Source organism: Triticum urartu, chromosome 2A (assembly GCF_056163025.1).
Source record: "Triticum urartu cultivar PI428250 chromosome 2A, HENAU_Tu73, whole genome shotgun sequence".
Classification (NCBI taxonomy): Eukaryota; Viridiplantae; Streptophyta; class Magnoliopsida; order Poales; family Poaceae; genus Triticum; species Triticum urartu.
The window spans coordinates 618,373,439-618,389,697 of record NC_141874.1 but is presented as its reverse complement, the minus strand read 5'-3'; positions in this window follow the sequence as shown (position 1 = coordinate 618,389,697).

Genomic DNA, 16,259 nt, shown 5'->3' with positions numbered 1-16,259 from the left:
CCTGCACCCAAAGAGCCAGTTGCTGCTGAAGGAAAGAAAAGAAAGGAAAGGGTCAAGAAGACCGTAGCCAGAGTGCTTGGAAAGGCTTCCATCATGGAAGATGAGGAGGAAGAAGAAGAGGTAGCTGCACCAGCACCTAAGGCACCCAAGCTGATGGGTGATGCCATAAGATCAGGGGCAGCTGCTTCCAAGGCCAAGCCAGCTCCAAAGCCAAAACCAAAGAGGAATACAAGAAGCATCCCAACTGCTGAGAAGAACAAGGCCCCAGTGCCTGAAGCTGCAGAAGAAGATGATGAAGAGCAAGTTCTCAGAAAACTCAAGCCCAAGATCCCAGACCACAACGATGCTCATCCTGTGGCTGAGGATATGAAGCTCAGGAGAGACTCAGGGCTGAGGAAGTGGAGAGAAGCAGATCCGTATGCTTCAAGGAGAAGAACTGCTGTGGACTACAGGTTCCACACTAAGGAACAGCAAGATTTCTATGAGACAGTGCTGCTTGATAATAAGCCCATAGTTTGTGACATGAGATGGGTTGATTGGGAGTACATGAAGGAAAATGAGGAACACTATCCTGGTGTGATTGACAGCTTTAGTGCTTGTGGAGTTGCAGACTTTGTTGGGAAGAAGCTCACAAAGTGGAACGAGGAGCTTATTATGCAATTCTACTCCATAGCACATTTTTATCCAGATGGGAGGATTGTATGGATGTCAGAAGGAACCAGATATCAGTCAACAGTTGCTGAGTGGGCACACCTCATTAATGCCCCAGAGGAGCAGGAAGATGAGTTGGATGTCTATTCCAAGAAGAAGATGGATCATAACTCAATGTCAAACATGTACAAGGAAATTCCAAATGAAGCACTTGACACTTTCAAGTTTGGCTCAGTACACTATCTTCTGTCAGGGCTGCCAACCATCAATTGGATACTGAGGCACACCTTGTTGCCCAAGTCTGGAGATCACAAGATGATCAGAGGCCATGCAATCAACTTGCTACATATCTTTGATGTGCCACAGAAGTTCAAGGTGATGAGCCTCATGGTAGAGACCATCAAGAGGACTGCAGCAGACCAGAAGAGGAGCTATGGGTATGCCCCACAAATTCAGGAGCTCATTAACTCCAAGATGGGCACGGGCATATACTTATTGGACAAGGAACACTTGCCCATCCATCCAGATTTTGAAGATAATCAAGTTGTTATGACTGAGAATGAGCCATCATCTGCCCAAGCACAGGCAAAGAAGGAGAAGGCAAGGAAGGAGAAAGCTACCAAGATGCCAACTCAAGAGGAGGCATCTGAGTATTTCTTGAAAACGAAACAAGACCAGCTTGGTTACCTAATTGCATCCACCCTGCGGATTGAGAAAGGACTAGCCACCCTAACTCAGAACCAGGCAAGCCTAGAGATAATCATGGAACAAAAGTTCTATGACTTGGATGTCAAGGTGACAGAGATTCAGACTGCAGTGGAGCAGCTCCAAGATGACATGCAGGAGAGGAGAGGCAGGACTACAACTAATGCCTTTGCCAGAGTGCCACGAGGTCCGAGGTTGTCTGCAGTGCCAGTTGCTGACCCCAGAGCCACCACGTCTGCACCAGCTACAGCCTCAGTTCCACCAGCTCCAGCGTCCACTTCAGCCTCAACTCCAACCACGTCTACAGAAGGCTTCGTCCTTCGAGTGCTCCGGACTCCACCACCACCTGAAGATCAAGCCTGAGTGTCGATCTAGCACTATACATTTTCTAGGAACTTTTTGGTAACTTGTTGCCAAAGGGGGAGAAAAATGTATAGATCATAGGCTTCGAGAGAGAGAGAGAGTGTTGCTTTTTCTCTCTTGCTTTATTTGGTGGTTTTTCGAACTTTGTTTGCTTTTGAGTGCTTGAGATACTATGCCGTTATCTGTGAGACATTGATGATCATGTGTTTGATCATAAGCTACACTTAATGTTTGCTTAATATTATCATCTTATCTATCTTATGTGATCATTCACTATTCTTGGTGATGAGTGCATGTATTTCATTCTTATCATTTTAAGCGCTCCACCAAGATGTATGTGACATGGAAGAGTAACCAATGACTCTAACTCTTTGTGCATTTGCAGTCCAAAGCAAATTTTAAATATGCACAAATTTAGGGGGAGCTCTTACTTGTCACAAATTTAAGCGACGATATATTTCATGCTTATTATCATTTGTCGAAGCTTTGATCTATATGTTGTCATCAATTACCAAAAAGGGGGAGATTGAAAGTGCAACTATCCCTAGGTGGTTTTGGTAATTCATAACAACATATAGCTCATTGAGCTAATGCTATTCCAAGATGACTATTTCAGGAAAGCTCAATGATTGGCATGGCATGGATGTGAAAGTGGAACCCTCAAAATGCTAAGGACAAAGGATTGGCTCAAGCTTCAAGATCAAGACTCTTCATTTTATATTTTAGTGATCCAAGATCACATTGAGTCTTTAGGAAAAGCCAATACTATCAAGGAGGGATGAGGTGTTGCTTAATGAGCCTCTTGCTTCATGTGCTTAGTGATATGCTCCAAAACCCTCAACTACTTTCCCATATCCACATATGACCTAAACCCTAAGCCAAACTCGGTCATACCGATTCTTTCTATCCGGCGCCACCGAGTTTCACTTGTCATAAGCCACTGCCAAACCCTAGCAATTCGGTTCTACCGATAGGGATCTCGGTCTCACCGAGATGGGATTGCAAACTCTCTGTTTCCCTTTCGTAACTTTTCGGTCTCACCGAAAGAGCGAATCGGTCCCACCGAGATTGCAATGTAAATTCAGTGTTTCCTTTTTGTAACTTTTCGGTCTCACCGAAAGAGCAAATCGGTCCCACCGAGTTTGCCTGACCAACTCTCTGGTTAGCTAATTACCAAATTCGGTCTCACCGAGTTTGTGTAATCGGTCTCACCGAGATTAAGTTATTCCCAAACCCTAACCATATCGGTCCTACCGAGTTGCATGTCAGTCCCACCAAAAATCTCTAACGGTCACTAGGTTTACCTTTTCGGTCCGACCGAGTTTGTTGATTCGGTCCCACCGAGATTGGAAAACTGTGTGTAACTGTTGGATTTTGTGTGGAGGCTATATATACCCCTCCACCTCCTCTTCATTCGTGGAGAGAGCCATCAGAACACATACACAATTCCAACTCATATGTTCTGAGAGAGAACCACCTACTCATGTGTTGAGACCAAGATATTCCATTCCTACCATATGAATCTTGATCTCTAGCCTTCCCCAAGTTGCTTTCCACTCAAATCTTCTTTCCACAAAATCCAAATCCTATGAGAGAGAGTTGAGTGTTGGGGAGACTATCATTTGAAGCACAAGAGCAAGAAGTTCATTACCTACACAGCATTTGTTACTTCTTGGAGAGTGGTGTCTACTAGATTGGCTAGGTGTCACTTGGGAGCCTCCGACAAGATTGTGGAGTTGAACCAAGGAGTTTGTAAGGGCAAGGAGATCGCCTACTTCATGAAGATCTACCGCTAGTGAGGCAAGTCCTTCGTGGGCGATGGCCATGGTGGGATAGACAAGGTTGCTTCTTCGTGGACCCTTTGTGGGTGGTTGCTTCTTCGTGGACCCTTCGTGGGTGGAGCCCTCCGTGGACTCGCGCAACCGTTACCCTTCGTGGGTGGAGCCCTCCGTGGACTCGCGCAACCGTTACCCTTCGTGGGTTGAAGTCTCCATCAACGTGGATGTAGGATAGCACCACCTATCCAAACCACGGGAAAAACATCCGTGTCTCCAATTGCGTTTGAATTCTCCAAACCCTTCCCTTTACACTCTTGCAAGTTGCATGCTTTACTTTCCGCTGCCAATATACTCTTTGCATGCTTGCTTGAATTGTGTGATGATTGCTTGACTTGTCCTACAATAGCTAAAATCTGCCAAGAACTAAAATTGGGAAAAGGTTAAGTTTTTATTTGGTCAAGTAGTCTAATCACCCCCCCTCTAGACATACTTTCGATCCTACAAACTCCAACGATAATTTTGACTAGAAAAGCAAGAGCAAAGAAAACAAGAACCACAAGAATACATTTTACTACTCTTGTAAGTTGGATTAGTGCCTTCTCGATGCATTGATTGTTGATCTGTGGAGGCTCGATCTTGCGTCTGTGCTAGCTAAAAGTGATAGAACATCTACTAAATTGCGCTCTATCAATATATGGATGTACTCTTCTTCCCAATACAAAAACTTGCATCCATTCTACTCCCTCCGTTGCACAATACATGCCTTCTATTTGTCAATATATATATGTATCTAGACATGTCTTAGTATATAGGTACATCCATTTTTGGACAAATGGAAGTCAATTATTTTGGAACGGATGGAGTACACAATAAATTTTTTAAGTTAGCACAACTAGTCTAGTCCGAGAGCAGAACCGAAGATTTGGTCGGGTTCTTCCTCCTTTTGCCGACACGTGGGGCATCCAGCATCCAGGTCGTGTCATGAAAGAAAATAGAGTGGTAGTTGAAGCCACGAGATGTGCATCTTGGGTTAAACTGTAAATAGAATCTTAGTACTCTTGAGTAACTCCAAAAGCGGCCACCGAAGAGCTTTATTGGATTTGTTTTTCATCACCAACACGTCGAGGTGAAAGATGTGCAGGTTCAGTGGGTCCTCTTGCATTTTCACCGACATGGGGGGCCGCATGTGAGCAAACAGACGATGGGCTCCGCGCGTCTGCTGGCTGGCTGAGAAGAGAGATAGAGGAGGGCTGAGCACGGACTGCAGGAAATTTGTTCTACGTACCTTGATATAGGCTCGATATAGTGGGGTGGCATGGGCCATAACTAGCATTCACGTCTAGCAGTATGGCACACGCCACCCACATGAGTCCCATCCGACACCAATTTTCTTGGAGTCCATGCTACAGCCATCTCTTCTCCCTCCTGTTTTCTCAGCCATCACGCGGTGGGCGGGGTGGGGGTTTGCCGATAGTCGGTTTGCTCAACTGCGGTCCCACTTGTAAGTGAAAATGCAACACCGCACGCATTCTCGCTTGAGCGGCGTGCCGGACCAACCGTGTGGGGGTGCGACGCGAACACGGCATGCTTTTCCTTTTGAACTCGTAACTTGTAAAATTTGGTTCTGCTCCATGGCGCGACCGATTGATAGAAAATAACGATTTTGCCTAGAGTAATGAGAAGTTTGGTTCTGGCGCCGTTCATGCATGGAGTATGTACGAAAATTATGAAGTTGACGCGGAAGGTAAGATAATTACTGTAGTATCATATACTACTACATGGATTTGACGGAAAGATAAAAATACATACGGATCCGTCAACGTTCAACGACATCCTCACGCCCTAGTGCGCCGGGTCACCAACCGACGTGTGAGGAGCAGCGGCGTTGGCGGTGAGCTCAACGTGCTTCTGAACAGTGCCGTCCAGGTTACCCTGCGCTCCAAGAAGGCCAGCGTCCTATCGTCCTCCTCTTGCATGTAGTAGTCCTTGTGGACGATTTGCGCGTAGACATGGGTGATTATGTCGAGGGTGTCTTGCTGCGCCAGGCGCTGCGCGGTGAGCGCGACCGCGAGGTGGACATTCTCCGGCGCGACGGCAGGCAGTCGCAGGGCCACCAGTGCGTCGAAGAGGTTGTTACCATAGTGGCCGTCAAGGGTGGCGGGCATCACAGAGCCTGGGCGTGTCGGCTGGAGGCTTACGTCAAAGTCGTCCGCAAGCTTCTTGACGACGGTGAACTTGTCGAGGAAACCAATGAGGACCTGGTCGAACAAGGAGACGAAGCTGTCGTCCAAGCGGCCCCTTGCCCTGGCGGCCTCAAGTAATACTACATGGAGACGTTCCTCGGTGCCAGGCCGGCGTCGTGGATCATCTGGCACAGCCGGCTGATGCTCGCGCTCATCGCCTCCATGGGTCTAACGTAGCTTCTAGTCAACTGATCTTGCGATTCGAGTGATCACTCAGCCCTTGGTTAGCGTGTGTAGGTGCATAGGATTTCGTACTACTCCTCGACCCTCTACTACACCTGCCTTTAGCTGTATGATCGGTGGGCCAGCCACCCCCTGGGGCCATGTGTCATTCACCCAAAGGTAGTTGCCGTAAGTCAATGAAGCTGCGTCCCCCTCCGTGCCGGTGCAATGTAGTCATCTCACCGGACCTCTAGTTGGGGCCAAACGAGAGAAGTTTGATGTTTACTAGTTTACTGGTCCCCTTTGTATTTTGCGCCAAGTTTTGACCTTTGATTTAACTAATAAAATGTTAATGCATGTAAACAAAAATGTGGTGTAAGTCACCTTACGAAAACCAAATAATCCCAAAATACTTAGGCACGATGCATTAACTCCCTCCTTGTTTCTTATTTCGTGACATATCAACCAATGAGAGATGTGGGCCGTGCATGCTTTCAATGACTTGACACTACCAAACATGTCATGCAGTGTTTAGTTCTTTGCATGTAATCCTATTAGTACTCTAGTTAGGAGTAGCAAAAAAACATTAAGTTCTCTCGCCGATAGGAATAAAACACCATGTATTTATTTACAGAGGGAGTACAACTTTTTTGGTGACATGCATTACTAGATATTGCTAGTCAAATACTAAAATCCAGATGGACGTGGTAGTACTCCTAAATCCAGACAGTGGTGCTACTAGTACTAGTAGTAGTAGTACTACCAATGTAGTAGTAGGAGTACTAGCACTGTACTACCCGTTGGTCAAATTATTACGTGCTGCTCCTCATAGTGAAGTGACAAGACCCTGCGCCGGAGATGACACCTGAGTATAGGCGCCGTGTTCGGCATACCATAGTCAGCCTCACCGTCTGCAGTCACTATCATCATAGCTGTAGAGCTAGCCTTCTTACAACTAGCCCTGTTCGACATAACTTCCCGTGCGTAGATGCCCGTGCATTGCACAGAACACCAAGATTGGGGGTGGATGGCTCCAGGAGCTGCCATCGCGCCAGATTTTTCCACGACCTTTTACTCCTAGATGTGGTGGGGAGGAGATGAGGCTGATTGTGACAGACAAGGAGTTGTTTGTAAATAGGGAACAAGTGCGGGCATATTTCTGCAAAAATGGAGAAGCTTGGTTTGTATGCGTCAGATCTAGATCCGACGGCTATTGGTGAAAGATGGGAGGCACAACATCATCACCAACTCAGGACCTGCTTGATTCGTAGGATTCTGAAAACGCAGGAATAGGACACATCAATATTACAAGTTTCAAACTGATATTACAAATGTTAGGAGTAATGTTGCACCTACGAAGAGGGAATTACTAGGAAGTTTACGTAAGAACTTTCGTTACTTTAGGTGGATGCAGAATTATCGTACAAACTAAAATCCACCGCCCTGACAAGTCACTAAAGGCAAATAAGTTTTCGAGTCTCTGGCCACTTGATGTTTCAAAAAGAAATCCAGCTTCTGCGGAGACTTTGTCATTTAGGCTTAGATGATTGCGGTGATCAGCATGCCATTCATTGTTGCGCCAGAGAACGCCAAACCTCATTACCTTGAGCACCCTTGCCTCCAGAACAAAGAACCTGGCCAATTTAATCTCAGATGTGCTGCCTCGGTAGTCGATCGAATCAATTTCTGTAAGATGGAGATCAAGGCATTCGATGAGATTGTTATAGTGCAGCACATTTTTCACTTTTGGTTCTTTTTTTATCTGCAAAAGAAGAGAACATATTAGAGCAGCTGGCTGCATAAGATTGCCGTGTCATCAAGAGGTACCAATATCATTCGCTCATACGATAGGGTTTGCTGGCTAGTGATATTTTTTCACTCTCTCTCTCTCTCTCTCTCTCTCTTTTTCTGTTTCCTCTCATTTAACTAGGAGCACGTGAAGAGCTTGGGCATTTGTTGCCTTCCACTATGTGGCCGATGCCATATTTCGCAAAAGTATGCCACATAACACACATCGATGTCAAATCAAAAGATTTTGGCACCGCTCTCGCAATGCGAGAGAGTTGGCACCGCTGTGCACACATACCCAAATGTATAAACAAATCAATCAAACCAACTACACCAGCCTCTCACTCTCCCAAACAAGTGTTTTTATTGCCTCAGTCCTCTCTCTCTCCCACGCAGTGTTTTTTCATTGCGTGAGTTAATTTGGCACCGGAGCAAAGTAGGTGATCCAGATTGGGACACCAGGTGAGCAATGGAGGGGCATCAATGCCAAATGCATCACAAGTGAATTTGGCACATGTTTTGGGCTACATAGCCCACTTTTGTAATACTACCTCGTATTTAGTATAAAATTTTGACCATAGATTTACCTAAGAAAATGCCAATGCATGTCACTAAAAATTACACCATTTGAAATTATGTTCAAATACAAATCCAACGATATAGTTCTTAGTGACATGTATTAACATTTTGCCAGTTAAATCTATGGTCAAATTTTGATACTACAAAATTGGAAGAGTAAACCAGGACAGAGGTAGTACTTGCTCTTAGGAAAACCATAGAGTTACTGGAGTAGTCTAAGTTACTTTCCACTATGACTAGCCTAGGCTACTATAGCAGTACATCATAAAAATGATGTAGGTGATCATGTGAGAAAAAATACTAAAAACATTTCTTTCGGTGCAGTGCGTAGATGCAGTTTTGAAAACTACACTTGTCATCGTAATTTGGTTTCAACTTACTAGCGTGCGGGGTGCTACCCTGAGTGGTTTCAACTTTGTTTACTTCACCGCGTGTCAGATGGGCCTCTAGTTTACTTATTTTCACCCACTACCACATGGGCCAGCACACGAAGATACAGAACACGAGTTGACAAGGCAGCATGTGGATTGGTTGACCGGTCAACTAAACAATATACGGAGCTATACGCTGACACAGTGAGCGTATAATCCGTCGGTATAGAGAGTTCGAGTGAGAGGGGAGGCCCGTGAGAGAGAGAAAGGGCTACTCCCTCCATTCGATAATGTAGTTCAGACATTTTTTTAAGTCAAACTTTTGAAACTTTGACCAAGTTTATAAAGAAATTACTTATATCTACAATACCAAAGATAAATGATAGTATGAAGTAAGTACATGTTGTGATGAATCTAATGATCGTTCCAGATGTAAATGTTTTTCTCCACATATACCTGGTCAAACATTTCTGAGGTTTGACTTTTCAAAACATCCATATGCTTATGGACGTGACAGAGTCCCTAACAAGAGAGAGAGAGAGAGAGAGAGAGAGAGAGAGTGAGAGTGAAAAAAGTGTGTGTGCGTGTGTGAAAGAGACATGGGAAACACACGATAAAAGTAGAGAAAAAGCGTGCGTGTCTTATGCAAACATATCACACATGCATCTTCGACAACGGAGGCAAGATGAGGAGATAGTGTGTGGTTGTTTGGAACCGAGAGAGCAAGACCCCTAGCACGTGGCCAAGAGGGGCCTGACAAACAAGGGAGATCGGTCGAGAGAGACGTACTGAGAAAATGCAGACATGGGGAGGAGAGAGTGTATGTTTGTCATAGAGAGATCCCCTGGAGATCGTGATGGGACTACATGGGTGGGAGATCGAGTGACAAGGTGTGTGCGCGATAGAAGATGCCCCGAGAGATATCGAGATAGACATATGGATGGAAGGAGACAATACGTGTGTTCCTGATGGCTAGTAAGAGATAATCATACTTAGGAGGGGGGGAGTGCTTGCGCCTATGATGGATTGAGGGATTATGGTACTTAGGGGGGTGCGTGTCACATGGAGAGAGAACAAGGGCGGAGAGTGTTGGATGGGTCTATATGTATAGCGCGAGCGAGACATGTGTATGTGTGAACCAGGGAGATATAAGGCCAGTTTGGCTTGCGTCCTGAGCATCTTTTTCCTGGCCTGGGGTTGTGGCTGGATTTCATGCACGCTTGTTTGGTTGCTACCCTGTGAAAAAGAAAGCCCGCCTGGCATGGGTTCCCTTGCACTTTAATTAGCCAGGCTGAACTCCAGACACTTCAAGTAGCCTGGCCCAGGCGACCGATTTCGAACGCCTGGTCGTGTCTGGTCGTGTGGCCATGAGGCTAATAGCAACATGGATGGATATTAGCATTAAATAATTGATGCATGGATTGATTGATGGGACGCTGATGCTTTGCCTGGCCCAGGCATGAACCAAACGCTTCAGCACCACACAAGCCTGGCCAGGCAGAAATATGTTACATCTCACGTCCACACCAGGCAGTACCAACCATCAAGGCATGAGGGTCAAGTCACGAACCAAATTGACCAATAAAGTTTGAGAGAGATTGAGGATCCCCGATAAGGTTGAGTGGTGCGTCAGATAGCTGAGAGGGGGAAAGAGATATTCCATCCACTCGATAATGCAGTGCATGTAAATTTTTTAGAAGTCAAACCTTGGAAACTTTGATCAGGTTTACGCAAATGTTATTTATATCTACAATACCAAAGATACATCATACAAAACTACATCTCATGGTGAATCTAATGGTATATGTTTGCCGTACTAGATGTAATTCTTTTTCTCCACGTACATGGTCAAACTTTGTGATGTTTTACTTTTCAATAAATCTATATGCTATGGACCTAGGAGAGTGCCTTAGTCGAGACAGATCAAGTGCGTGTGAATGAGAATGAGTAAGTGTGCAAAAAGAGTATGTGTGTGAAAGAGAAAGTGACAACAAACGATAAATTAGGGAGAGAGTGTGTTTTTTCGTTTCTTATGCGAACATATCACGCATGCATCTCCGAGATGGAAAAGCGAGGCGAGGAGATACACGAAGATAGCTAGTGTGTGATTGTTTACAACGGAGAGAGACACCCCTGTAGCACATGTCCAATAGAGGTGTGGCCAACAAGGAACAAAGCTCAAGAGGGACACATGGATGGCATGGACACATGGGGAGGGAGAGAGGGTGTGTTTGTGATAGAGAGATCCCGTCGAGATCGTGAGGGGACTATATGGGTGGGAGATCGAGGGAGTGCGTGCACGATAGAAAGATGCCCCGAGAGAAATCGAGATAGACCATGCACATGTTTGTGATGGAGACTAAGATTAGCTAGTCATATACATATAGGGGGGACTGCGTGTGCCTACAATTGAGTGAGAGACCATCATACTTGGCTAGCTGGGCATGAGATTGTGTGTGCGCGCGTGTGAGATGGAGAGAGAACGAGGGGGAGAGATAGAGTTTTAGATGGGCCTATTGAGTGCGAGTGAGATATGCATGTGTATGTGTGACCCAGGTGGATGGAGAGTTTGAGAGAGGGGGGGGGAGAGCTCCGAGACGACATAGTGGTGCGTGAGAGAGTTACAGGCAAAGAGCCAAGGAATCTGTGTGCGTACGATGAGTGCACGCAAGATATCTAGCTTGGACTAGCTAGAGTATCACACATAGTGTGCGAGAGAGACCTATAGATGGTGTATATATGCACGCGAACTAGAGAGACCCCCCCACACACAAAGAGAGAGAGATGGAGAGAAAGGGAGAGGGACGAACTAGGTTTTTGTGTCGGATGCGTGCGACAGAATTGAAGATTGTCGGCGAGAGAGAGAGAGAGAACAGGAGTCCGGGAGAGGGGGATGTCGCGTTTTATGCATCAAAGACTGATATAAACCATGTTTCGATATAAACTTCCATTCAAATATTTAAATTGGAGAACATGTTGTCTGTAATCCACACATGAACGGATATATGCGTATATCAAACAAGTTCATTAATTTGACTTTCAACATGTTCATGGAGTACTATAGTACTGTACAACATGCTACTCGATTGAGGTGTTCAATTTTGGATTTAGTTCACTATTTTGACCTACTAAACGAGCTATTTCATTGAATCGAGATATTTCATTTTGGGTTTCATTCACGTTTTTGAGTGGGTCAACTATTTGTCATATAGTAAATCTCTAGCAACGAGCATGTAAGAACACATTACTCCTGAGCATCATCTCTCCATCTAAAAAAGAAGTGGCAAGCTAATATTTCAAAATTTGATCTGAATCGACTTGGTAAGGTAGACATGGATGCTCGTTCTCCCAAAATTTGAACGAACCGTTAAACATCCTCTCTGCTCGGTGGAATTCGCCTGAGAAAATAAATGGGAGACGCGAAATTACCGTCCTATGTGGGACACGCATCAATTGGCCCGTTGTACATCGAGGGTAGGTTCATAACTTCATCCAAGCGCGCCTTCTCCTCGGCCGAAATGATATGTGCCGAGTAATTCATAAACCATGGTCGGCAAAACACGCTCTCCTCACCCGAAATAGCTCGCGCCCACTATTTCAAAACACGCTCTCCTCGCCCGAAATCGCTCGCGCCCACTATAGTTCAAAGCACGCCCTCCTCGCCCGAAATCGCTCCCGCCCAGAGAAGCAAAGTTACTCTACTAACCCCGACCCTCAGTACACAGACCCAAGCCGAGAAGCCTATAGGCAAGGGTACAACTGTAACTCCCCCTCACATTTTAGACAAATGCGTCCGTAAGACATGGTTCCACTCCCCTCCTAATTTCCCCCGCCCGCCCCCATTCATACCTCGTGGGTGCAAAATCACCTTCTCCCCGGGAAGCTCCCTTCTCCCGAGCCGCGAAACCTCAGCCCCACCTCCATGGCACCCCCACTGCACCAATTTCACAGCCGCCCTCCTCCCTAATGCTGGAGACGCTGTCCATTTGCCGTCGTGCACTGGGCCGTGTGCCTCATACTCCGTGTTGCTGGTGCTGCCTCGACGGCGGCCGCGTGAACCGTACCGGAGCCGATTCACCCCCGCCGTTGTTCACGGCGCCGGAGCGGCTCCAACTTCGGATCCGTCCAGAGTCCTGGCGCTGCTTAGGCGTAGCCGTCGACTGTCGCGACATCGCTCTTTCCCTGCCGCCGGTCGCCACCGCAACCGCGCCGGCCTCACCGACTCGGCAGCTGGACCTGCCTACTTCACCATGCCGCCAGATAGGCCGCACCCTCATCTCAAATCACCTTATTTAGGCGTCAGTTGTCTGAATTTTTATTCTGGGCTAATCGATTTGCAATGGGAAGCAGCACCCCTCGAGGTGGCAGAGCTCCTAGGCTGCCGGTTGGCTGGTGTCTAACGTAAGGGTGCGGGGCCGCAAGTTCGCCGCAGAAGCAGCGCTTAGATGGTTATCTTTTAGAGTTGCGTGGGTTGAAGGTACTGCCGCCGCCGGATCTGGATGACGAGGAGTCTTTGTGGATTGGCCCGGGGGCAACGCAACCACGGCAGTGCGGTGGGGCGGGGAGCGGGGTTTTGGACAGGGCCACGGACGGCGGAGGCAGGCTGCTCTGCCATTGGTCACTGGCTCTTCGGGGAAGATTCCAAACAGTGTCAGCCGGGAGGCACAAGACGGCCAGCCATCCGGCGTAGATCGGACAGTACCAAAATAAAATAAAATCGTGTGACCCCAATTTAGTCTCCAGTCAACAGACGTGTGACTACTCTCGTACCTTGTTGTTGACCTCTTAGTGTATTTCTTCAGATCAAAGAGATATATCGTTGTTAACATTATGCGTTATCTACATCTTCAGACACACCGTCTTCTGACTCACCGCAGCTGCTCCAACAAGGGAAGCATACACCAGAAGGGAGCTATAGTCCCCACTCAATAGTTCCCTGCATCGAATGCGCGTGCCCGACATGCACAACCACAACAACTGCAGGGCCATCGACAAGTCAGCACATGATGCTCACTCCTATGGATGGCAGCCAGACAGGTTGTACCCTCATCTTACTTGTGTGCAACATTTATGGCTTTGTTATTCATCTGAGCATGGAAAATAGATCATCACGTTTCACTGTATATTCATGCTGATCTCTTACGGGTCTTGTTCAGGAGTTAACGCTATTCCATAGTTCAGCTAAGATACTTTTTCTTTAGGTAACACTGTTCCATAGTTATCATCCATCAGCCAATGCTATCCCACAGGCTGGTGATTATAGTATTATACCACTTCTAGTATTTCCTTTGTTGTTCTTTAATACTTTTGTGTGCCATCTAGTTAATCTCGAGTACAAACGATACATATTACGTAGCTTTCATCTGTGTTCTCCCTTTAGTTTATGAGACCTGTTGCTGCTAGTTAACCCCAGTCCTACTATTTATGTCGTCTCCTACAGGCACTCATTACATAAATCTAACTACTAGTTGTCTTCCATGCATGTCAGATATAATTGCACACACTGATATATCCACAAGAACCTCACGGAGCAATGTAAAGGCCAATAAACTTGATGTCAATGATACCCAATATGATGGAACATGTAAAGGTAGTTCTTCATAAGACTTGCAGAAAGATGATGAATCCTCTTCACCCCACAAGGTCCCTGCTCTAACTTGGCCTGTGATATGGGTACAACATGCATATAATGTCCTGGAGTGTATCTACTCTGTTGCAATGCCATGTGCTTAGCATGCTAATCATGCATGTAAATATGTCATGCCTTCCTGTTTTTCAGTACCTATTCCATTCATGATAACATGTTTTCAAATTCAAGTACTATCATTCTACTCTATCGCAATGCCATCTGCTTAATTTGGACATCATGCTTCTGAATATCTTATGCATTGTTATTCATCAGTATGTACTTCATCTGTCTACCATACCATGTTTTTTTTACATTGAAGTGCTGTTCTAGTGCTCTGTTGCAATGCCATCTTATTTTCCCAATCATACACGTGTATGTTGCCTTAGTTATTTCTGTACGTATTCCGCTAGCATACAGTTTTACATTCAACTAGTGTTTTTTGCTGTGTTGTCCTGTCGTATACCTAGCTCTTACACCATACTCCTTCCGTCCGGATTACATGTTGCAGAAATGGATAAAAAGGGATGTATCTAGAACTGAAATACGCCTAGACCCATCCATTTTTTCCAGATGGAGGGAATACATGTCAATATGTCATGCCTTTCTATTCTTCAGTACCCATTCCATCTCTCTGCTGCCGCATGTTTTATAATTAAAGCACCATTCTTCTATACACGGCATGCAAGGGGAAGACGACTATGTTAGAATCTGAAGGGTTACAAACAAGGCCTTTGCAAAAGATCCAAATGCCAGGAGATAATAAACCAACTCCAGTGATTATAGATACTGCTCCAACACAGAGAAACCCAACTCCTACTGATAATAAGAAGATTCCAATGGCCAAAGAACTAGTCCGCTCCAGTCCAGCAAAAATATGTCAACTCAATTCTAAGAAGCGTGTGCGTATCCTTGCATCATGAAATTTTATAGCATGCTGATCATATTTTCTACATGTTTCTTACCCATCTCTCTTTTAGAAAATAAGCTTAACAGATAGAAGATTTTCTGCAATGGTATCGTTTATGAGGAAAGATTCTTGCAGGAATTCTCTGTGCTCCAATGTAGATGTAAGTACCTGTTGTATATCACTATATTGTTACATCAACATGTATTTTGTTAATCGGCGTGAATCCAACCTTTATTTGATCTAAATTCAGTTGTAGCAAAATGTATGATTAAAGGCCACAATGTTGATTTTTGCAAGGAAAACTGCCTGGTAGTTTTGCATCCTGAGCTGCATGAGTGTACTATCTCATATCAGTGGGTTTGAATACTTTGGTTCTGCAGTGGGTTTTTCAGTGTTTTTTACTGTGTTGTCATGTCGTATCCCTAGCTCTTACATCATACTCCCTCTGTCCGGATTAAATGTCGCAGAAATGGATAAAACTGGATGTATCTAGAAGTGAAATACACCTAGACCCATCCATTTATTTCCGTATGGAGTGAATACATGTCAATATGTCATGCCTTTCTATTATTCAGTACCTATTCCATCTCTGCTGTAGCATGTTTTATAACTGAATCACCATTCTTCTATATAAGGCATGCAAGGGGAAGACGGCTATGTTAGAATCTGAAGGGTTACAAACCAGGTCTTTGCAAAAGATCCAAACGCCAGGAGATAATAAACCAACTCCATTTTTCATAGATACTGCTCCAGCACAGAGAAACCCAACTCCCACTGATAATAAGCAAATTCCAGTGGCCAAAGAACTAGTCCGCTCCAGTCTAGCAAAAGAATGTCAACTCCATTCTAAGAAGCATGTGCGTATCCTCATATCATGAAATTTTATAGCATTCTGATCATATTTTATACATGTTTCTTACACATCTCTCTTTTAGAAAATAAGGTTAAACGATACAAGACTTCCTCCATTGGGATCGTATTCGAGGAAAATAGCTTGCGGGAATTCTCTATGCTCCAGTGCTGATGTAAGTACCTGTTGTATATCACTATATTTTTACATCAGCATGTATTTTGTTAATCGGC